The 23,744-nt window shown below is 41.1% G+C and overlaps 1 protein-coding gene and 1 long non-coding RNA gene across 3 annotated transcripts in view; one reads left to right on the top strand and one right to left on the bottom strand.

Annotated features, from left to right (window-relative positions):
• Window positions 1–1,306: 1,306 nt before the first annotated feature.
• Window positions 1,307–7,944, bottom strand: LOC310642954. Its single transcript, XR_014492993.1, has 3 exons — window positions 7,723–7,944; window positions 4,015–4,061; window positions 1,307–1,574 (listed from the first exon to the last, which is right to left on the bottom strand). It is a non-coding gene; the product is annotated as an uncharacterized lncRNA (long non-coding RNA).
• The window catches only part of GUCY1A1 (guanylate cyclase 1 soluble subunit alpha 1), a 37,143-nt gene continuing 21,127 nt past the window's right edge, over window positions 7,729–23,744 (top strand). The window contains exon 1 of one of the 2 annotated variants that reach the window (XM_083366912.1): window positions 7,729–7,978. The gene's annotated coding sequence lies outside the window, so the exon portion shown is untranslated. The remainder of the gene's footprint in view (window positions 7,979–23,744) is intronic. The other variant, XM_083366913.1, reaches the window with a different exon arrangement.

The following is a 23,744-nucleotide window of genomic DNA, read 5'->3' as shown; positions in this document are numbered from 1 at the left end:
CCGTCCCAACACCCTCCCCTCTCCCCAACCCTCCCCAACACCTCCCTCCCCTCCCCCTCCCCCCTCCCCAACTTCCCAGAGCTCAATACAGGGTATAAAAATACAAACAATCATAAGGATAGGGTCCACACAAGAACTATTGTCAGCTTTTCATCTGAATACGAATGGAGCAGCTGAAAAAGCAGACTCAGTTGTGGAACAATACATTAAAAATAATGTATTGTTGATTACCAACAGACGACCTGGGCTGACCTGCTCCCTTTTGCTGAGGTGGCTTATAATAACACCATACATAGCAGCACTGGATTCACTCCTTTTAAAATAGTTACTGGTAGAGAATTCATTCTTATGCCTGAATACCCACAGGACCCTTCCACTTCTCAAACCTTAGATCAGTGGGTGACTTCCTGGAAAACTGTTTGGAACAATGCAAAAAAAAACTTTAGTGAAAGCCTCAAAATTTTACAAAGAACAGACTGATAAGAAAAGGGCTCCACAGAAGCCATTTCGTTTGGGGTGGGAGAGAGTCTATTTCTCTAAGAAATATTTGAGACTCAAATTGCCTAGTAAAAAATTAGGACCAAAATTCCTTGGACCTGTCCCCATAGTTCGGATTATAAACAGTCACAGTGGAGTTAAAACTCCCTCATCTGTTGGGAAAGGTCCACCCTGTTTTTCATTGCAATCTATTGAAACCTTTCAGAGAGTCCTCTTTAATAAAGTAACAATCTTAGTGAACAAAAAATACTTTGAAAATAATTTACCTCATTTTTAGTAATAATTTACCTCAGTTCCTGACAAGTTTCTACATGACATTCTCATGACAAGCTGTTAAAGTGAAATATGTTACGGTAGATTCAATACTGGATGGCTAACCATACTGGCAGCATTAATGACTTTATATTGTTGGAGAGAAGTAACTAATGGAGTTCTTCAAGGATGTGCCCATATTATTCATTGATCTGAATAATGGAATTGATAGATTGCTTATGAAATGTGCAGAAGAGGGATATTTCATGAGATTGGGGTGAACTCCTGCATTGGCCTCAATAAACAAAGATTGGATCACAAAGTTCCAAAACACTATGCATACATACTACATATGTATACAATATGAATAAAAGCAGATTTAGAATAAATCTAGAAACAGGTTATCCTAGCTTTGAATTCCACCCAGTCAATGGTTTTATTCTCTACAGTACTAAAATATGAAATATCCTGATGTGTTTTATACTTAGGATGTATTTCTTCAGAAAAAAATTGCTGTTCTTATAAAAATACTAACACTATTTTTGGTAATCAATTTAATGCTTGGCAATGTTATTTACAGCAAAACAATACACCAATTTTAAATTTTGGTGCATAAAAATTTACAATGTTATCAATCTGAATCAGCATTCCCCCAAGATTCATGAACTTTACATGGGGTGGGAAGTTCAACTTTGCAACATTGTAACCTTTGGGAGGGAACTTCAATCCCGGTTTCACTTTTGATCATGCCGATACTTTGTAGTCCATAAATATGCCCTTTAAGGAAACCTCTTGCCTTGGAGTTCTGTTTTTACTGGTCTCATCTATCGGAACCATGACAAAAAGCTGTAAGTATAAGGACCTAGATCTCCCAAGAAAGCAGAACTCTTGAAACAAGCATTGTCTCAGAAGGAATTTTTTATTGAGAGTTAGTGATGGCAAGAGAGCTAAGCGAGGTCTGAGATTTGGCACGTAAAGGATTACATCAGAAAGGCATTTCATAACTCCTCCCCCCAGTGTCCAACCATCTGGTTGAATTCCATCCAATCCACCGTGTTATGAGAAGCTGAAGTTTCAGGGGGCTTCTCAAGGTCTCTCTTGGTTTCGTTTCCCAACGGTCCCAGGTTCCGTTGTCTGGAGAGAAGGCAGATGTTTTCAGGCCACATTCCTCTCACCTAGAGGGAGGCCTTTCACGCAGAGCAAAGCAAAGCAGATAATAGTTCCCCAAGCAAACACAGAACGGCAGGCCCCGAAAATGGATACATAAGCAAACCAGATAAGGATAGGGAAATGGATGAGGTAGATGTGTAAATAGAATGCAAAAGCTAGCAAATATAATGCAGCCTATTATAAGTCTGTAGCAGACTACAATATCCACAATTAAATAAAATCATTTGGTTTTCAACTAATTAGACAATTGCATACTTCATATTAGAATGTTTTAAGCAGCATTAAAATTACCAGAATTAGTTTTTGCTGAACAGAGTCAGAAAATATTGATAGCCAAAAGCGTAACTGTTAAATTAGTAATTACTTGGAGGATAGTTTTATTCAGGTTCGGATATATTTCTGGAAATGAAACTTATGGAACCTATTAAAAGTATGATTTAATGATAGGTGTCCTATACCTTAATACTTTACTAACTGGAATTTGTGGAAAATTTACATTGATGAATTAATTTGATATATTACTGTTTTTCTAATAATTATATGAAAATACTTCTAGATTGCAATCAGTTAAGAAGTTATCACTTTCATCTTAGAGGAGAATAACTGCAAAATGTCAACCATCAAATGTTAGTCAATGAATGATTCAGCCTTCTGAATAAGAAATAGTTGTATATCTTTTTATACTGAATGGGTTTTGAAAATAAACTCAACACAGACAGTTTTCTCATAAAGTGAAGAATGGATCCAGATGCTTGTAAAAAGGAGACATTTCATGAGTAATTGTCCTTTTGGTTTATACAGTTTCAATTGAGCCAAGAAGCTGGATGTTGTAAAAGTAAAAAAAATAACAGAAAATACAATGTAGAAAGTTAGACTACTGCAACACTCTCTACATGGGGCTGCCCTTGAGGACCACTCGGAGGCTTCAGCTGGTGCAGAATGCAGCCGCGCGAGTTGTGATGGGAGTCTCCCGATACTCCCGTGTAACGCCTCTTCTCCGCGAGCTGCATTGGCTTCCGGTTGCCCTCCGGGTGAGATTCAAGGTGCTGGTGATGACCTATAAAGCCCTAAATGGCATGGGTCCGGATTATCTTAGGGAGCACCTGCTGCCAGCATCAACTTCCCATCGTCCTGTGTGCTCCCATAGGGAGGGCCTCCTTAGGGTGCCACCGGTCAGGGAGTGCTGGCGGGTGATCCCCAGAGGGAGGGCGTTCTCTGTGGGCGTGCCTGCCCTATGGAATGATCTGCCTGTGGAACTCCGGACCGCCCCCGACCTTCGTTCGTTTCGCCGGGACCTGAAAACCTGGTTCTTTGATCTATCTGGCCTGGACTGAGGGGTTTTAAGTTTTTAAACTTTGTTTTAATTTGTTGGGCTATTAATTAATTTAATTCATTTTAATTCTATTTCCCGCTGTCCTCAGAACAAGTTGCTGAAATATTGTTACATCATCATGTATGCAAATAACAAACCTGAACAATGGCAATGGCATGGTGCAGCGATTGAGGCAAGGCTTACCTCACCCAGTAGTGGTTCCACAACTTTCTACCCAACAGGTTTTGCTCCAGTCTCCCGGATCAGTTCCTGACTTCACTAACATAGTATGAATGGTTTATGTCAGCCTAGCCCTAGCCAGTAGAATTTCCTACAAATCCCAAACTTGCCTTTACTTTTAGTCTGCTGAAAGAAAGGGCAGCCAGATAAGTTATGCCCTTCATTGAGGGAAATGATGCATTGTTGGATAAGTATCATAACTTATGAAAAAATGTATAGCTGCTTTTGGTGATTTAATTCGGAGAATAATAGCAAATTGGGTGATTTGCAAGCTGAAGCAAAGACATCATCAACTTCATGAAAATATAGTTGATTTCCAGTGTCTGCCAGAGATGTGCATTAGAATGATTTTAACCTGATTGACCAGTTTCAGAAAGGATTTTCTGATGACCTGAGAGATGAATTAATAAGACAAAGTATAACATGTAATTTTTAAGTATTGTTTCAGTGTTGTGTGTTAATCATCTGGTGATCTGAAGAATTAAGGCATGGATGAAACAATAAAGAGAAGATGTTTTATAGTCTTTTGTTGCCGTACTCACACACATATACATACAAACAGCTTCCTTGGATTATAGCAGCATTGAACCTATGGAAATAGAAAGAATAAAGAGATGTTTGTTTGCAGCATTAAAAACAGAAGGAAAAAATTGCAATTTAGGCTTTACTATGGAACTCCAGAACTCCTAGCCATGACTTGTCCTGCTAAGATTAATTACTCTGAAATAACTGGAAAGTGTTGCATCTCGAACTGGAACTGCAGTCACCACATGAGTAAATGCCTGTATTGCTTCAAAGACTCATCTTCAGAAAGCCTTGTAAGCTCGCCTCCCAACAGCTCTGCAGGGGGATTCTCAGATAATTAAAAATAGTTCAACAGTTCACATGCAATTGGATTTTATTATACCAAGTATGCTTTACAGGCCCTTGGGCATAAAACTACAGTTCTCCACTCTTTAGACTGGTACAATAGTGAATTTCATAGATGAGACTATGGTACATCAGTTTGTAGAACCTGATGTTAGTTGTGCAGTTAACTTTATGCAGTTGAACCTGTTTTCCAACATACAATCGAAAAGATATGATCATACAGAATTCACTTCCCTATTTTAGGCTAAATCTATATACTATATCTGTCATCTGTCTTTATCCATCCTATCTATCTATCTATCTATCTATCTATCTATCTATCTATCTATCTATCTATCTATCTATCTATCTATCTATCTATCTATACTTGTTCCAGCACTAACTCTATTCAAATGGTGCCCAGAGAAAAAAGAAAAACAGTTTGGGGGAGGGGCGTGTTCTGTTTAGAAATTAAAGAGGTTGGCTCCACAGTTTAGCTAAGGAGGAAAGAAATGCAAAGGAAATGGGTTAAGCAGCTGGTTAGATTGGGATTCAGAATATTTTTTTAAAAATGGCCTATTGAATGTCATAAAGTGTTTTTGTGTTTACTCTAAATGTATCTCTGAATATTCTATGGGTACTAAAATGATAAAACAATATTTTACTAAAATACTTTACAGTACTCTGAACACCAAAGATCTTTGTGCTGCAAAGATCTGCTGTCAACTTATATTTATATTGCGCTAGGAAGTGTGAAAATGTGTGTTTCTTAGTTCAACTAAAATCGATTTGGTTAAAGCTGAGAGAAAGTCAAATATATGACAAAAATACTCTGCCTGGTTCATGCTTCTTTTATTAGGAGTATTTTCTGCTGAACTAATGTCTACCAAAAAACAAAAATAAAAACAAGATTTCTCTTTTTAAATGATTTTTGTTGCAGTCCGCAAACTTAAAAAAAGCTTAAATGTGGAACACATGCATATAGACATGCAGGCCACATGCATTATTAGAATGGAAGAGTTTTGTAATTATCCACCTTTATTTCACAGCCATAGCCAGCATTTTATCACAGAATAAACTACCCATGTAGTACGAGAAATGGAAAATTAGAATTTAGAAATTCTACAATCCTTTAAGTCCAAATGTAGCCAACCGAGAGATCACTTCCCAGCATCTATATTTGCTAGTACAAGCCTCATTTTTGATATTGTTATAAATAGTGGAATGATAGAATAAATATAGTCTGCTATTATTCTTAACACAATAAATAGCACATAAAATAAGAAAGATAAAAAATACAATTAAAAAATCCCAATATAAAAATCTATAAACAAATTATTTCAGCAAGAATTGTCTGATGCTTAGGAAGACATGTAAGGCTGAAAGCTTTTTAAAGTAAGCACTGAACAATAACAGATTAAGGGTTGCTGAAAGAAGAATCCACCCAAAATTCTCCCCCACCCCTCAGTTTGATTCATAGGAAGATGAGAAATCTGCTCAGTTTAGTGTATGTTTCAGTTTCCTTAGTACAATAATTGTGAATTTTATTTCAACCCCCAGTGTATTCAGCTTTACTAAATCATATATTTCCACAATACATACCCATGTTTTCCCCAAAATAAGACCCAGTCCAGTCTTATATTTTGTTCCCTCCAAGAGGCACCGGGCCTTATTCTGGGGGGATGTCTTACCCGCTTAAGACCGCTGCAGCCAGGCCTCCCACGCCCCGACACCTGTCGCGCTGAGTTCCTCTGTGTTTGCTTGTGGCTGCATGCCATGTGACACATCACACTGCTGCCACCGCTCACAAGAAGCCTCATGGTTCGTTGTGATCACACCGCTGGTGCTGCTTGCAACAAAATGCCACATGGCTTGTGCTGATCATGCTGCTGCCACTGCTCATAGCAAGAAGCCACATGGCTAATTGTGCTGATTGCACCACTGCTTGTGGCAGGAGCAATGCGCCACATAGCATGTGGCCGCCAGCAGCCGCAGAACTCAAACTACAGCATGATAGGTGGCGGGGCGTGGGAGGCCCGGCTGCAAGGGTCCTAAGGTAAGCAAGTACGGGGCGCGTAGGGCAGCTGCACCCCCAATCCCTGCCCTAGCTTGATTTTTATGCATGTGTCTTGCCCCAAAACTAAGGCTTATTTTTGGGGTAAGGCTTATATTGGGCGCATGTGTAAATATCAAGCTAGGCTTATTTTGGGGACAGATGTTATTTTGGGGGAAACACAGTATATATTCCAAACTTGATCATGCTAACTGCTGCAACAGTACACTTTATTTCTTGGAAAGGAGTTTTGATCTCTGTATAAAGACTACCTGAACTATGAGACATGGTTCAATGTCCAAAATAATTTGGTATCTTATAAATAAATCTGCCAAAAATTTAACTCAATTTGAAGATTATTTCTATATTACAACTTTATATGTAGCTTTGTACCATATTCAAAATTATAGTTTCTCTATAATTTAAGTTTTATGGAGTTTCTTAAATTTTACACTATCCTACTTGTCGATCAGAAGGTCGGCAGTTTGGTGGGTTGAATCCCAAGTGCCGCGTAACAGAGTGAGCGCCTGTTACTCGTCCCAGCTTCTGCCAACCTAGCAGTTCGAAAGCACGTAAAAATGCAAGTAGAAAAATAGGGACCACTCTGGTGGGAAGGTAACAGCGTTCCATGCACCTTTGGCATCTAGTCATGCTGGCCACATGACCACGGAGACGTCCTTGGACAAGCGCTGGCTCTTCGGCTTTGAAACCGAGATGAGCACCGGCCCCTAGAGTCGGAAACGACTAACACGCATGTGCGGGGGAACCTTTACCTTTACTATTGTTTGACATTCTATTTAGAACTAAATACTAAAAAACAGCATACTCGGGTATTTACAATTAATCAACAAAATACTGAACAGCCTTAATTTCTATTAATCGTATCAATTCCCCGTTTATTCATTTGTACCCTATTTTTTGCCTCTCGTGTTTTTCCTCTCTTTTGTTTATTCTTCTGGGCTCTTTCGCTGGCTCCCCAGCAATTGTGGGTAAACTAAGCCTGTCCTGGAGAAAAGAGGTTCTAGGGAAACCGACTAAGCCCAAAGGCAATAGGCTCCTTTTCCATAATTCTGATATTATGGATTGGGAGCTACATTTTGCTTGAGGGTGCAATAGTTCAGATGATGCTTATGCCTTTCATCACAAAGATCTTTACTCCGTCTGGCTACCACTCGAAGGATCTAACGGGGATTTGGCAGGGACGCGCTCATAATGGCGAATCAGCGACTTTCTCCTCCTCCTTTTTCCTTTTTTGTGCGGCTTTTCCCGCACCCGTTCCCCTTTCCGCCGCTCGAGTTCTAGATTAGGCGCTTGCTGATTGGACACACACACACACACAAACACACACAGAAAAACCGCTGGGGAGAGGCCAGAAGAGACGGCTGACGCCAGCTGTCCAAACGCACGTTTCGAACATGAGTTAGCTGGGAAAAGGCTGGTCGGCTGGGAAGCGCGACTGCGATTCCTTGCCCTCGCCGTCCTTCGAAGACCGCGGCTGGGCGGAGGCGGGGCCGCGGAGAGTGGAAGCGAGCACTGCCCGGACCGACCGCAAACTCTCTCTCCGTCTGGAATGTTTCTCTCCGCCCCCGAGGCGATATTTACAGGTGACTGCGCTCGCCAGCATAGTCTCGAGAAGAAAAGCGCCAGACTAGCCGAGAAGGGTTTCTGGACCGCAGGCGAGGTCCGGTGGGGGAAGGGGTAAAACTGCTCGCGCGGAAGCTGCCACCCTATCTTTGTTCGCTCTTTGCCGCCTCACTTGGGTAATCGGCGGCGCGTTTCCACGGCTGGCGTCGCCTCCCACCTTCTTCCTCGCTTCTACTTTAATGATTGGTTTCACTGAAACGCTTTCTCCGGGCATCATCCACCCGAGGCAGGCGGTGTGAGAAAGGCAGGGGGAAATCGAGGGAGATGGTGGGAATGTTCCTTATTTGCCTCTGTAAATCCCACGGACGTTTTCTTCGGCGTCTTTTTTTTTTTTGGTCCTTCCATCCCAGAGAGTGTTCCACGAAGTAGCAGCAATGGCTTCGTTGAGTTGCAGTTACAGGTGGCAACGTAGCTAGAGCCTCTGCCCACCCCCACCCCCCCCGCCTCTCTTGGAAGGAGCTGTCGCGATTTCCCTTTGCCACATCCGGGCGCCCGTTCTGCGAGCCGCTCTCGGTCCAAAACCGCTGCCGCTGCTGCAAAATCCCCCAGCGCCCCCCCCCCGCTTCTCCTCCTCCCCCTCGAGCGCGCCTCTGGTTTTCCCACGGATCGCGCAGCCGAGGGGAAACGGCCGGGAACGAGGCCTCGAGGTCAGGGCTTCCAGGAACCGGCAGCGGGGCAGGTTCGTGGGAACCAAGCGAGCAGAGCCCCTTCTAAATTGATGCGAAGGCTGCAGCCCGCCACCCCTTCTGGCGTTCCTTGACGATTGACGGTTCCCAAGTTTTTCAGTGACCCCTGAACTGTATCTGTGCCTCTAAAAGTGGCTTTCTTCGCTGATGAAGAAGAGGAGTCTGTTACCCACCTCATAAGACTGATTCCCATAAGACGTGTATAGTACTAAATTGACCGATTGCTTTTTAGCCTGCCTCTGAATTTAGGAGGATTTGTAAGATTTGCCTTGTCCTTTTTATTCTGGTAATAAAATGGTGGATCAGATTAGGCTGCAGGGTATTGACCAGCCAGATCATCTGCTCAGCTGAATGGCTGGGTAAGAATTGGGTTTATGGATTTCTTCCAAATTAATATTATTTCCCTACACTGCTTTTTTGTGTATATATAGTATAGGTAAATAAATATATATTATCAATTAAAGCCTGAAATATATGAATGACATTTAATGTGATATTTAATGAGAAAAAGATAAAATCAATCACATAGTATTATGAAATGTGAAGGAAATCAGTTTCCCAGAAAAATCTCTCTCAGGAAAATATGGCTATTGTATCAGGCACCTGTCTTCAAGCAAAAGGGAATTCCAAAGCTTTGAAGGCTACCAGTAGCTTCACTTTTGGAATTTTGTTCATCAAACAACTATTAAAAGTGAAAGACCAATTGGGGCTGCTCTGTTTTTTAACTGATTTATCATTGATTTGTACAATCATTTTAATGAATAGCGGAAACAATAACTTGCAGCCATATAAACACCTATTTCTAAATATTTTGGCTCCAAATATAATTGTAGCACAAGATGCATTTAAATAAAAAATAGGTTAGGTATTTTATGTTTTCTCGTATTTTAATATATATTTTTACATTTTATTTATATTCTAAAATTTTATCAGTCACAGCAACATTTTTAGTAGAATATTAGATAAATTTTGTTGTACAAAATTAGTCTTTGATTTTTCAGTTTCTTAAAAAATCTTTTATTTCAAGCTTTGATTGATGGAATGAATAGCTACAAAAATAATTGAATTTTACAAAAAGCAGTTTGTTTTCCACTCTAGCTTGGTTTCATTTGTTTACAAATGATTTTATAGAGTCATAACTGTTGTTTTCCATAAGCTTATAAAATAATATTTGATTAAAATTTGCTATGCCTAGTAGATTCATTATGGATTTATTTTAATAGGATGTTTCCTTTGAAAGGCTTGTTTATAAGTTGTGCATTAGTTTAAAACATTTTGGTTGATCATTAAGACATCAGATTGTAATATTTTGCATAGATGTTTATGTGTAGCAAGGATTTCAGTGCTATGTTTGCTATTTGAATTTTTAATTATTGGGAGGAAGGAAAAGTGAAAGCTAAGCATTATGTATTTGTTTCTAATTTTTAACCACTTTTTTACTTCAGTTGTTTAAAATTACATTATTGGTTGAAATTTAGATGCAACTGAAGAGTTGGTAAATTTATTGTGGTATAACTACGAGCTTTACTAAATGCATTTAAAAATTGGTGCTGGATAATAAAAAAGCATGTGGTACAATGCATCCAACATTTAAATATACAGTTAAAGGAAAAGTCTTCATCATGGTTCAGTCAAAGCCGGGGATAAACAACATGGCAACTGCTTTAGAAAGAAGGTTATAGTTTATTGAAGAGGAGAGCCAGACAGGAAGATGGCTCTGGAAAAAAGAGAGAGAGCACATGTAGGCAGTGGGTTTTTATACCCTCTGGGGCTCTTGAATTGGTTCCTGTTCCTGTTTGGGGCTTTGTATTTCCTGCATCAGGTATTTTGACCTGTGTCCCTTTGGCATCTGTGGGTTAATCCTATTATGTCCTGTCTTAGACTTTGGGTGGGGTGTCTTTGTCTTCTTAATCTTGTAGCTGGGGGCCTCCAACCTTCCTGGAGGGTTTACATCTGCATTTCTATAGAGCTGGTTTCTGCTTGGGGGAGGGAGACTTGGGGCTATTAAGAAAACTGGCCATGCTTTTCTGCCTCTTTGAGGAAATATATTTTCCTGCCCTTTTAATATTTCTTTCTCTGGGGGGCTGACTTCCCACAATACCATAAGAATTTTTGCAACTTTATTATGCTTCCTTATGATTTGTTACCTTGTCATCTGTTACATGCATGTTATTAATAACTACCTTTTGACAGGCACTGCAAGGCTAGTGGAGAGAATAATACCTTTCATCTTGATGAAATAGACTTGATCATATAGATTATAGAAAAATATGTATAATGATGATGGTGATGATGATGAAGTTGGCAGGGACCTTGGAGGTCATCTAGTCCAACCCCCTGCTTGGGGAGGAAACCATATACCATTTCAGACAAATGGCTGTCCAGTCTCTTCCTGGAGCATTCACTACTTCTTGAGGCAGGTTGTCCCACTGATTAATTGTTTCTCCTTAGTTCTAGGTTGCTTCTCTCCTTGATTAGTTTCCATCCGTTGCTTCTTGTCCTGATTTCAGGTGCTTTGGAGAATAGCTTGACTTCCTCTTCCTTGTGGCAGCCCCTGGGATATTGAAACACTGCTGTCCTGTTCCCCCCTCATCTTTCTCTTCATTAAACTAGACATACCCAATTCCAGCCACTGTTCCTCGTATATTTTAGCCTCCAGACGTCATCTGTTGCTCTTCTCTGCACTATTTCTAGAGTCTCAACATCTTTTTTACATTGTGCTGACCAAAACTGAATGCAGTATTCCAAGTGTGGTCTTACCAAGGCATTGTAAAGTGATATTAACACTTGGCGTGATCTTGATTCTATCTCTCTGTTAATGCAGCCTAGCACTGTGTTGGCTTTTGTGGCAGCTGCAGCACACTGCTGGCTCATATCTAAGCGATTGTCCACTAGGGCTCCGAGATCCCTCTCACAGTTACTACTATTGAGCAAGGTACTACCTATACCTGTACATTCGGTTTTCTTGCCTAAATGTAGAACCTTACTTTTTCACCATTGAATTTCATTTTGTTAGATAGCGCCCAGTGTTCCAGTTTGTTCAGATCCTCCTGAATCTTAAGCCTATCTTCTGAAGTGTTGGCTATTCCTGCCAGCTTGGTGTCATCTGAAAATTTGATGCGTTCCCCATCTATCCCCTCGTCCAAATCGTTGATGAAGATGTTGAAGAGCACTGGGCCTAGAACAGAGCCCTGGGGCACCCCTCTACACACTTTCCTTCATGTAGATGCAGTTCCATTGAGGACCACATGCTGAGTACAGTCGGTCAGCCAGTACGAATCCATCTGGTGGTGACACTATCTAACCCACATTTTTCTTATCAAGTAATAGGTTGTTATCAAATGCCTTACGGAAGTCCAAGTAAATTATATCCACAGCATTCCTCTGGTCCACTAATTTTGTCACTTGGTTAAAGAATGCAATAGGATTTGTCTGGCATGATCTGTTTTTGACAAACCCATGTTGGCTTTTAGAAATGACTTTGTTTGCCTCTAGATGTTGCTGATTTGTTGTTTGATTATCTTTTCCAGAATCTTCCCAGGTATTGAGGGCAGGCTGATAGATCTGTAGTTTCCTGGATCTATTTTTTCCCTTTTTTGAAGATGGGAACTGGTAGTTCTCCAGTGCTCCAGGATCTTTGGAAAATATATATAGTTCAGTGGTTCTGAGATCACGTCTGCCAGTTCCTTGAGAACCTTGGGGTTTAATTCATCTGGTCCTGGTGATTGGAACTCGTCTAGGCTGGATAGGTGCTCACTTATCATTTTCTTGCCTATTTTAACTTGTGTTTCTAATTTATTTTTTATGGTACTGTTTTTGATAGGTTGGACTGTTTTTTCCCTTTGTGTAAAGACAGAGGCAAAAAATGAGTTAAATAGTTCTGCTTTCTCCCTGTTGCTTGTCACCTTCTTGCCACTTTCCCCCACTAATGGACCAATCATTTCCTTCACTTTTTTCTTGTTTTTTTACATGATGAAAGAAGCTTTTTTTGTTATTTTTGACTTTGGTCACAAACCTTTGTTCATTTTGAGCCTTAGCTTTCCTCACTTCATCTTTGCAGGCTCGGATTATTTGCTGATATTCTGCTTTAGTTATGTGCCCCTCTTTCCACTTTTTATACTTGTCCTTTTTATCTTTCAATTTGTCATAGAGTTCTTTATGCAGCCATCCTGGTTTCTTTTGAGAGCTGTTATTTTTCCTCTTTGTTGGTATTGTGCTAGAGTGGGCTATTATTATCTCACTTTTCAAAATTTCCCAAGCTTCTTGAGTTGTTTTCCCCTTGAGGATTCTCATCCATGGAATCCTTCCCAAGCCCTCTCTACGTTTATTGAAATTAGCTCTCTTAAAGTCCAAGACTCTAGTTTGACTGTGTTCTATTGCTTGTGCTTCTATAATGTTGAATTCCAATATTGCATGATCACTTCCTCCCAAGGTTCCTGTGGCTTCAACAACTTCTATCATTTCATCTCTGTTAGTGAGTATTAGTCCAATAAATAAATAATCTGTCCTTTAGACTAGTGATTTGTTTACAGATAGGACAGTTTCCAAGTTTGAAAAGTGTACTGTGAAAGACAGCTGCAAAATGGGATACAAGGAATCTCAGATGCACTTGCCCTGAATGTACCACTGCTGTTTTTGATTTTTAGTTATACGCGCGCCGTTAGGCCCGTGGGCCGCTACTTTTCTCCTCCCAACTCCTTTTTAACTCACTGTTTGTAGCACTTCCCAGCAAGCTCTGGACAGTTTAAATGGCTTACGATAGATAATAAGGAGCCTTTTGTAAAATTTTAAAGAAGCAACAAAGTCAAGTTCAACTAAATGACATGGCAAACAGGAATGGCTAAAATGTTAATAAACATACCACTGAACTGAAAGGTTATTGAAATTTTATTTTACAATGTCCAAATTTGATATTTTTATTTAGAGACACAGCAGTATTTTTCACTGGATGAATAAAGTAACTAACTCCAGGGTTTTATCAGTATCTTTGAATTTGTGGACATTCTTCAGTGCATTAATTTGTGGTCATCTCTGTGCATTACTTTGATTATGGTGCTAAGAATTGTTCCCCATTACGTTTTGTCCGTCAGATCTGTCAGGAGACTACAGAATTGGGTGCTGGAGAGAAGGATGAGATGGCTGATCAGCCAAAGGGATCATTATCTGAAAACAATAAAATCAAAGGAGACATTTCTTTGAATTGTCTGAATTCCAATGCAGTGGTAAACATGTATACGAAGTATGCTTTGTTTCTACTGTACCACAATTTCTTTCACTGGTATTTAAAGCCAGGAGGAACATTTTCTTTTTTCCATTTGTCTTTCTCCCTCTTTCATATACTGTACTACCATTTGATATAATCACAAAATTCTTCCTCCTTAAGCAGTAACAAAGCAGTTTACTTTTATTATTCAAAATTCCTTGGAGGGCATTACCTTAAATCACAGAACTGTCAAAACTCATAACATTCCATTGGAAGTCACTCTTAGTGAAATTATTTTTTCATAAGGTTAATTCCGTGTCATTAATACACTTTGAAAATAATGGGAGGTGGGATGAGATGTAGCCTTGCATACATTCTCCAAGAATACATTGTAAATAGATGCCTAATAGCAAATATCTAACTTATTTGTTATGACATGTTAATGTAAAAAGTCAGAACGGTAAAAAATAAATAATTAAAATTGTATACAAGTAGTCCTCAACTTACAACTGATCTTTTCTGTACAACCATTTGTTTAGTGACTGTTTGAAATTATAGCGTCATTGAAAAAAGTGACTTATGACTGTATTTTCATACTTATGACTGTTGCGGTATCCCCATAGTCATGTAATCAGAATTCGGATTCTTGGCAACTGGCATATATTTATGACCGTTGCTGTGTCCCAAGATCATGTGATTACTTTTGTGATCTTCTGACAAGGTCAGTGGGAAGCCAGATTCACTTAACAACCATTACTATCTTAACTGCAGAGATTCATTTGCCAGCTATGGCAAGAAAGGTCGTAAAACTCACTTAACTGTCTTGCTTAGCAATGGAAATTTTAGGCTTAATTGTGGTTGTAAGTTGAGGACTACCTGTATGCAGAATTTATGCATGTGTGAATGTACGTAAGTAAGCCTTGTTTCACATTTTTCACGGAAAATATGTGTAAGAGATGAGAGAAAGACATGTTTTGTATCCCCACATAACCTCATCTGGAGCAATTTATGCTGACTGCATGTTAATAATTCTTGAATTTTTGATTACATCCGTTAAAAATAAATCTTATAACTTAATACAGGTAGTCCTTGTTTAACAACCATACATTCAGTCACTATTTAAAATTATAAAGGCGCTGATCAAAGAGACTTATGACTAGTCCTCAAAGTTTTAGCTGTTGCACCCTTGCAATCATGTGAAGCAAATTTGGCCTCACATAGGCCTGCCAACCTTTATGACTGCCTTTTGGCTGCCTACCTACCCACTCCCTACCTGCCCACCTCATTGTGCACTACTGCTACCAGCCAGGGTCTTCCTTTTTTGTGTTACCTTCTTTTGTGCTGCTTCCAGTGGAAGGTCTCTTGTGGCCAGGCCAAGCCCTCTGTCTGAATGAAGATAGACCCAGCTGTGCCTATCTTAAAAGAAAATAAAGATAGTTTGGAACAATTTGTTTTAAAGTCAACAGGAAGCCCATATAACTCAGCCAAGTTCCTTTATATGTTTTTCTCATAAAAATAATAAAGAGGAACATATGAGAATGCAAACCATGAAAAATAAATAATATTTAAGTTTGTAAAAATGTCATAAATTGGAAATTAGAAAAATAGCATTGATTATATACTGAATTATTAGTCTCTAGGCATAATGTCCATATTTAAAATATACCAATTCACAGATGAAGGACTTTAAACAGACAGAAATCCAGTTTGTATGCACTGCATATGAGTGTTATTAATGAATATGCTAGTAATGTGGTTGTGAAAATTAGACATTGAAAAAGAGAAAAACAAGACACCTTCATATTATGGATTACTGAGAATATTGTGGACTTCAAAAAAGAACAATTTAGTTTTAAAAAGCTGACTGCTCTCTAGGAATTATATTTTAGGCATGATATGAGCAGAGGATAGACTAGGAAAATGCTTCTGTAAAACAGTGGGTAGACAATAGATAAGGTGGATGGAAAGCATTACTGAAATGTCCTTGGAAGAGTGTGGCAAGTTTGTAGATGGTATTTGTAGTGTAGGGAATTTGTATTGATAGCACTTATCATGTCTTATATAATATCCTTTTTTTAAAACTTTCTCACACATATTTACTAATAACAATTAAGTGCAATTTTATAAATGCCTTTTCAGAACTAAGTACTATAAAGATTTCTTCCAGATAGCTGTAGGCCTCTACACATATTTGTTTGAAAGTTAAACTGAACTCAGTGGGACATCTGAATAAAAGTGCTTATTGAAAAAATACGTTATAGATGTTGTAATTCGTATTGATAAATATCTGCTGTTTTCACATCTGGAAGTCAAATGTACTTGCTTAGGGTTTTAAACTAGAGTTCTGCTTGGAATGTGTGTGAAGGAAGATAGAGAAAAAATCAGATTGAAGGCCTGATTAACAAGAAAAAAAGCTCAAAATGATAAGGTATTGAGATGCCTTAATACTCTTAGAAAATTGAACCCAGGTTATATAATCTTCCACCCAGATACTAATGGTTTAGCCCACGGGTCAGCAACCCACAGCTCTGGAGCTGCATGCGGCTCTTTCAGCCATCTCCTGCAGCTCCCAGTCCTCCGCCATGTGCAGTCCCCCCCCCTAAAAAAGTGGGACTAAAAAAGTTCAATCAATTCAAGCTTCTCACGAGAAAGAAAAAACTTGCAAAGTTTGAATTGATTGGTTGAACTCTTTGTTTCTTTGGACTGCATGTGGCGGCAGCAGAGGAAGAGATGGGAGGACTGGAAAGGTGATTGGGCTTTTTTTCTGTCTGCTGCGCGGGTGGGGGTGGCCAGTCTCGTAGTGCTCCGGGCCCGCCTCTTCCCTGCCCAGCGGGTCTCCCCATGCCCTGCTCCGCCACAGCCTCTGCTAGCCCAGGGGGGTTGCCGGGGGTCTCGGAATCTTCCCTTTCAGCTCCCGCCTTTCGGCCATCCCGCGGGCAGCGGATCTTCCAAGAGATTCCCCTGCAGACCCTGCCATGCCTGCTGACCTTGGCAGCAAGTCCAAGCCATTGGCGCGCCTCCCCCGTCGCCATTTGTTCAGAGACCCGCAGGCGTCCCCGCCGCCACATGGGGATCTGCCTGCCCCGGGCCTGCCTCTTCCCTGCCCGGTGGGTCTCCCCTCATCCTGCTCTGCCGCTACCTCTGCTAGCCTGGGGGGGTCGCCGAGGGTCTCAGAAGCTTCCCCTTTCAGCCCCCACCTTTCGGGTGACCCACAGGCAGCAGATCTTCCGATACATTCCCCTGCGGTGCCTGCCAGACCTGCTGACCTTGGTAGCAAGTCCAAGCCATTGGCACATCTCCCCCATCAGGGATCCGGAGATGTTCCCGCCGCTGCATGGGGATCCGCCTGCCCAGGGCTCAGCGGCAACAGAGGCGGTGGTTCCTCTCGCTGTGCCCTGTCGGAGGGGGCACCGTTTACCCCTCCCCAAGCGGCTGTAGCCACTACTGCTGGCAGCAAGTCCAAGCCATTGGCTTGCCCCCCCATTGCTGTTTGTGCAGGGACCCAGAGGCATCCCCGCCGCATAGGGATCCACCTGCCCGGGGCTCAGTGGCAGCAGAGGCAGCGGTTTCTCTCTCTGCGCCCTGTTGGAGGGGGCGCCATTTACCCCTCCCCCTCATGGCAATGCAGCATCTTCAGTCTCCAGATTTTGCCGCGATGTCACCTTCGCCTCCCCTTTCTCCTCACTGCTGCCTGCCCCAAGGGAAGAGGAGCCACCTCTGCATCTCCGCCAGCCTCTGCCTCTCCCGCAGAACCAAATTCCCGTGCCAGCCCCCATGGCGGCAATGCCCCCCAAGGGCCAGGCAGTTGTTCTGGCAGCTGAGGCTCCCAGACAACAGCAACAGGAAGGCGGCGGCAACGGCTGCTGTTGGGGCAGCCTACTGCTCTCGCCGTGCCCAGCAGGCAGTACTTGGCAAGCGGGCTTGGGTAATGCTGCCAGCAGCTCCCGCCCCTCCAACTACCAGGCGGTGCTGCCTGGACACACCACTGCTCCTGCCGCCACAGCCATCAAACACTGCAAGCGCGGCGGCTCCCAATCTTTGCTGCTTCTACTCTTCAGTTAAGCCCCCTGTTCTGCGCGTGCACAGATTTGCCGCTCCCAGTTTTTTCTTTTGTGAGGGAACCAGTTCCGAGTGGCTCTTTCAGTGTTTCAGGTTGCTGACCCCTGTTTGTTTTGAAAATAAAGAAATCCCAAAATACTGCATAAAACATGAACATTCTTATAAAAGATGTTTAATATAAAACACAGATATTGTCATTTGAGACATTTGCTAGATCATTGCATTGTGCTTAGTTAATTTACTTTAACAGGGTTTTACATAAAAAATAGAATATTTTATTGTATTATTTTTATTTTATTTATATCCCCCTTTATTATTTTTACAAATAGGATTTGTGCAATCTGATAAAACCTGATATGGCATGATGTTTTTACAAGCCTTATCATCAAATTCCTCACAATATTATGTGATTCAATTATAGGTGTAAATAGGATAAATTTGGATAAGACTTCGTGGTTTTGTATTTTCTTGCCTATAATTCAAAAACTCAAATACATGATTGTACAAAGTGGGATTGCAGACAGATTACATTTTATCCTTCATCTGTCTCCAGTCTCATCTCTGTAGTTATTTATAAGCTATAAAGGTTTTTTTATATTACAAAATATTAATAAAGACATAATTGGGGTAGGGAGCACTAAATCAAAAATAATGGTGTTTGGAAGAAACCATCAGAGACATAAATGGCAGTTAGATGGTGAACCAATTGAACAAGTTAACACCTTTGTATATTTGGGTATAACTTTTTCCAAGACTGGATCTTGGGCCTGCCATCATCAACGGAGTCCATTTAGAGCAAAAGCCCGTTTGAATTTATTGCTCAAACTAAAGAACCATAGTTACCCAGGGTCCCTAGCCCCATTAGAACAAGACATGGACATGGACAGTCTTGTCGACGTCATCTGGGAGGAATTTGATCCTGTGACTCCTAAGGAAGTGGACAGGATTATGAGGAGGTTGAGCTCCTCCACATGCTTACTGGACCCGTGCCCTTCTTGGCTGGCTTATGCAGCTCGAGAGGGGACACGAGGCTGGTTCCTGGCGGTCATCTCTGCTTCTCTGAGTGACGGTCACTTCCCCACCGCCTTGAAGGAGGCGGTGGTGAGACCTCTCCTCAAGAAGCCCACCTTGGACCCATCCTCTTTGAATAACTTTCGTCCAGTCTCCAATCTTCGCTTCCTTGCGAAGGTTGTTGAGAGCGTGGTGGCGCACCAACTTCCTCAGATCCTGGATGAAGCAGTTTATCTAGACCCGAACCAATCGGGCTTCAGGCCGGGCTACAGCACGGAGACGGCATTGGTCGCTCTGATGAATGATCTCTGGAGAGCCCGGGACAGGGGCCATTCCTCTGTCCTAGTCTTATTAGACCTCTCGGCGGCTTTCGATACCATCGACCATGGTATCTTGCTGCGACGCCTCAGGGGACTGGGAGTGGGAGGCACGGTTCTGCGTTGGTTCTCCTCCTTTCTCCAGGGTCGCTCGCAGTCGGTGCTGGCAGGGGGACAGAGGTCGACCCCGAGGCCTCTCGCTTGCGGAGTCCCCCAGGGGTCGGTCCTCTCGCCTCTCCTGTTCAACATCTACATGAAACCGCTGGGTGAGATCATTCGCAGCTTTGGAGTAGGGTACCATCAGTATGCTGATGACACCCAGCTTTTCATCTCAACTCCAAACAACATCAGTGATGCCCTCGACGTAATGTCCCGCTGCCTGAAAGCGGTCCGGGAATGGATGGGGAGGAACAGGCTTCAACTGAACCCGGACAAGACTGAATGGCTGTACGTACCGGCAAGCCAGGATACTCAGAACATCCCATCCCTTAACATCGGGGACAAGTTACTACCCCCTGTTGATAGGGCCCGCAACCTGGGTGTCCTCCTAGACTCACAGCTCTCCCTGGAAGATCACATAGGAGCTGTGACCAAGGGGGCCTTCTCCCGGGTTCGACTAGTTCGCCAACTACGGCCTTATCTGGACCTGGATGCCTTACGTACAGTCACCCATGCCCTTGTGACCTCTCGCCTAGACTACTGTAACGCTCTCTACATGGGGCTGCCCTTGAGATCCACTCGGAAGCTTCAACTGGTGCAAAGTGCAGCGGCACGGACACTCTTGGGAGCCTCCCGATACTCCCATATCACACCTCTCCTCTGTGCGCTGCACTGGCTTCCGGTTGCCTTCCGTGTGAAGTTCAAGGTGCTAACAATGACATACAGAGCCCTACATGGCATGGGTCCGGACTACCTACGGGAGCACCTTCTGCCAATGTCAGCACCCCACCGTCCTGTGCGCTCCCACAGAGAGGGCCTCCTCAGGGTGCCACCGCTCAAGGAATGTCGGCTGGTGACCCCCAGGGGGAGGGCATTCTCAGTGGGTGCGCCAGCCCTCTGGAACTGCTTGCCAACCGAAATCCGGATGGCCCCCGACCTCCGCACATTCCGGCGCGACTTAAAAACTTACCTGTTCCAGCAGTCCGGCCTGGCCTGATAGCTCTAATTGGGGTCCCAGTTTGTTTCTACTATTGTTTTTCACTATTGTTCAATCTGTATACCTACCTTACTCTGTACACCGCCCCGAGTCCCTCGGGAGAAGGGCGGTTTATAAAAACAAACAAATAAATAAATAAATAAATAAATAAATCGAGGTTTATAAGGCTAAGGTTATCACAATGCTTTTGTATGGAGCAGAAATTTGGGGTCTTTACTCAACCACAGTCCTAGAACAAACACAGTCCCAGCATTTGAGATGTATTTTGGGTGTAGATCCAAGAACATCTGCTGCAGCATTTAGAGCTGAATTGGGAATTCATACAATTCATGCATTATCTAAAATTAGAGCTTATAACTACTGGTGCAAAGTTAATGAAATGGAGACTGATAGATTCCCCAAGTTATGCCTACTAGAGCAAATAAAACTACAATCACAAATCTCCTGGATCACCAAACTAACAAATTTTGTAAGAAGCTGTGGCCTTCCCATCTCTTGCGTAACAGGAGAACAATCCCCAAAAAAGATTTGCCCAAAGAATTAAGGATATAGAAGCACAAACTGATATAGCTATCCTTGGTAAGGTGGGTAACTTGAAATGGCTGAGTAAATACAAACATACATTTCAAATAGACAGTTATTTGAAGTCAGAACTCCCAAAACATCTCAGGGAGATATTTACGCGAACAGCTTGACACAATGGTCAGATATGGGAGATTTCATGCTATACCTTATAATGAACGTCTCTGCATTTGCGGAGCAGCAGAAGTAGAAGACCTGGCTCACATCCTATTTGACTGTTGCCTGTATAAGAGGGTGAGAGACAGGTATCTTGGTCTATATACCAAACAAATGACCCATTGGGATCCCCATATCAAAATAACTTACCTTATGTCTGGCCAGAACTTGAAAATAACATTTAATGTAGCACAGTATCTAAACAAAATGGTCCAGTTGAGATCTGCATATATGGGGCTGATTGGGGTAGATTGCAAGGGCGACTCCGAAATATAATTTTATCATATTTTATTTATATCTTAAATTATTGTACATTATTACAATTTCATTTTAGATTGTATTTTATTACCATTTCATTTTAAATCGTATTTTATTCTAATTCCATTTTAAATTGTATTTTATCAAATTCCATTTTAAATTGCTTGTATCAAATTTTAGTAAGAATTTGTGCTGGATATTTGCACTTTGATATGGCCCAAGGGCTAATCAATAAAATTGTTGGGTAGGGAGCAGCACAGTGTGAAAAAAGTGATTTAGGAGAAAAAGTCAAGAGGGAACCATTGTAAAGCAAAACTTTTCAGTAGGAGTCCAAAGGTGCTTTTTTCAAGAGGCAACTGGACTTTCTTGTTTTTCTTTAAAGATGTTTCGCTTCACATCCAAGAAGCTTCTTTAGCTCTGATCCTAATATGATTGTCCCAAAGGTGCTTTTTCATATCTAATATGGTTAAATTATGATAGGACGCTTTTTCATTTTTAATTAAAAATAGTTATGGGTAAATTTAAGTAAGATTTGAGCTAGGGCCACTAGAAGAGAAATGCTAATTACGGTATTTATCCATGTCTTATGATCTGCCTTCTAGTAAACCAGAGGTTTTATTGTGATTTCCTTTCCCTGTGTCACTGTTCTTAAGGGTTGAAAAATAAAAATGAAGTTTCTGATAGATATAATCAAAGTTCTGTTTATAGTTGCACTGGGTTTTTTTTAAAAAAATAATTAGTCAAGAATCCTACTTTCCATTAAAAAATCATACTTTAAAGTGTTAGTATTAAAATAGATATGTTTCCCATTGTTAATAAAGTAACATTACTATGTATACTTTTAAGTGTATTATGTAAAATTTAGGTATTAAATGAGAGCATATTAATATCTCTTTTAAATCTCAAATATTAGATTGCATATCATCTTTTAATTAAAATGTTATGCTGCTTTAGAAAAAAAATTTGTAGTCAGTTTGATACATTCCTTATTACTTTGGATTTAATCCCAATAAATTGGGCTTGAAATGTCAAAGTAGTAAAGGATCAAATAAATCACTATGTTTATAGGAAGATCCAACTTTGGAAACAGACTAAATGCCAAAACGTTTGGTAATAATACTGACTTTTATGAATCCCTGACTTCTATATTGGCCCTTGGACTTAATTGAAAATTGGATCTTTTATTTTAATAAGAATTAAATGTGCTTTTAAATTTCATCATATTCTTGCTTATACTAAAAATAAACATCAAAGATCAGACTGGCTCCAGTGACATAGTATGTTATTTTACTCTCTTTCTTCTATTGGCCATCTCCGGTTGTGCTTCTGTCCAGGAAAAAGTCCAGTTCCCAGAAAATGCTAAATATCAAGAACTATCTATGAGTTATAAAAAAAGCCACATTTCAGGAAAAGTAAATCTTTGTGACTTCATTCTCTGTCTTTTTGGGTGTTGTCTGAAACCTGCATCAAGCTAAGATGGTGGTGGCTGTTAGGCTGATGTGATGGAGCAGAAAGTGAGAGTAGACTTAGACCATTTACATAACATTTTTTCTTGACATTGAGTACTATCAGCACTAATAAAATTTAATGAGATTTAGTTAAATTGGTTTAACGAGAATTAGAGATCTTCCTAGGCAGCTGGTTTTGGATGTCATGGGAATATTACATCTGAGGAAAAACATTTACTAAAAAAATTTGCATTAGGCATAAAAATAATTTAATTGTCCATGAGACTCCACAGCAAAGTATCTGGCCTGATTCTGAAAGTTAGCTACGAAGCATGTAAATAAATAAATATCGGTCTCTGCTATCTTAGACCAGGGCTTTTCAACCAGTTTACATGTCAACGCTGCTAACATCAAATGTTATTGCTTGACAAGAGATGAAGAAGTAGCCATTTCATATGTTAAACTTGTGTATTGCTTTAAGAGTTTGGATTAAGGTTGGGAGGGGGGAAGAGGAGGATTGTTCCTGAAGGCCATCTGAAATTAAAGAAGATAAGAGCTTGGCAGGTTTTCTAACTGAAGGGAAACTGATTCTTTAAAATAAATGGAGAATATGATTAATGACAAAATTAGAAAGGTGGAGAACTATGTTTTAATATATTGTGCAAGGGGGCAGAGATTTCAAATTCCAGCTTCCTTCGAGCAAGCATTTGCCGGTGTATTAGGCTAATAAAGGATTTTTAAGGTAAACAATGCCTCAGAGTCACTTGAAAAGCCGATATGTCGGAAACTTGACAGTACATGTACCACCAGTGGCACATTGGCACCTGTCAGGTGGTATGCAGCCCTGCCC

The sequence above is a fragment of the Vipera ursinii genome, assembly GCF_947247035.1.
Source record: "Vipera ursinii genome assembly, chromosome: 7".
Classification (NCBI taxonomy): domain Eukaryota; kingdom Metazoa; phylum Chordata; class Lepidosauria; order Squamata; family Viperidae; genus Vipera; species Vipera ursinii.
Note: the sequence above shows the minus strand (reverse complement) of the source record. Positions and strands in the feature narration are given on the sequence as shown.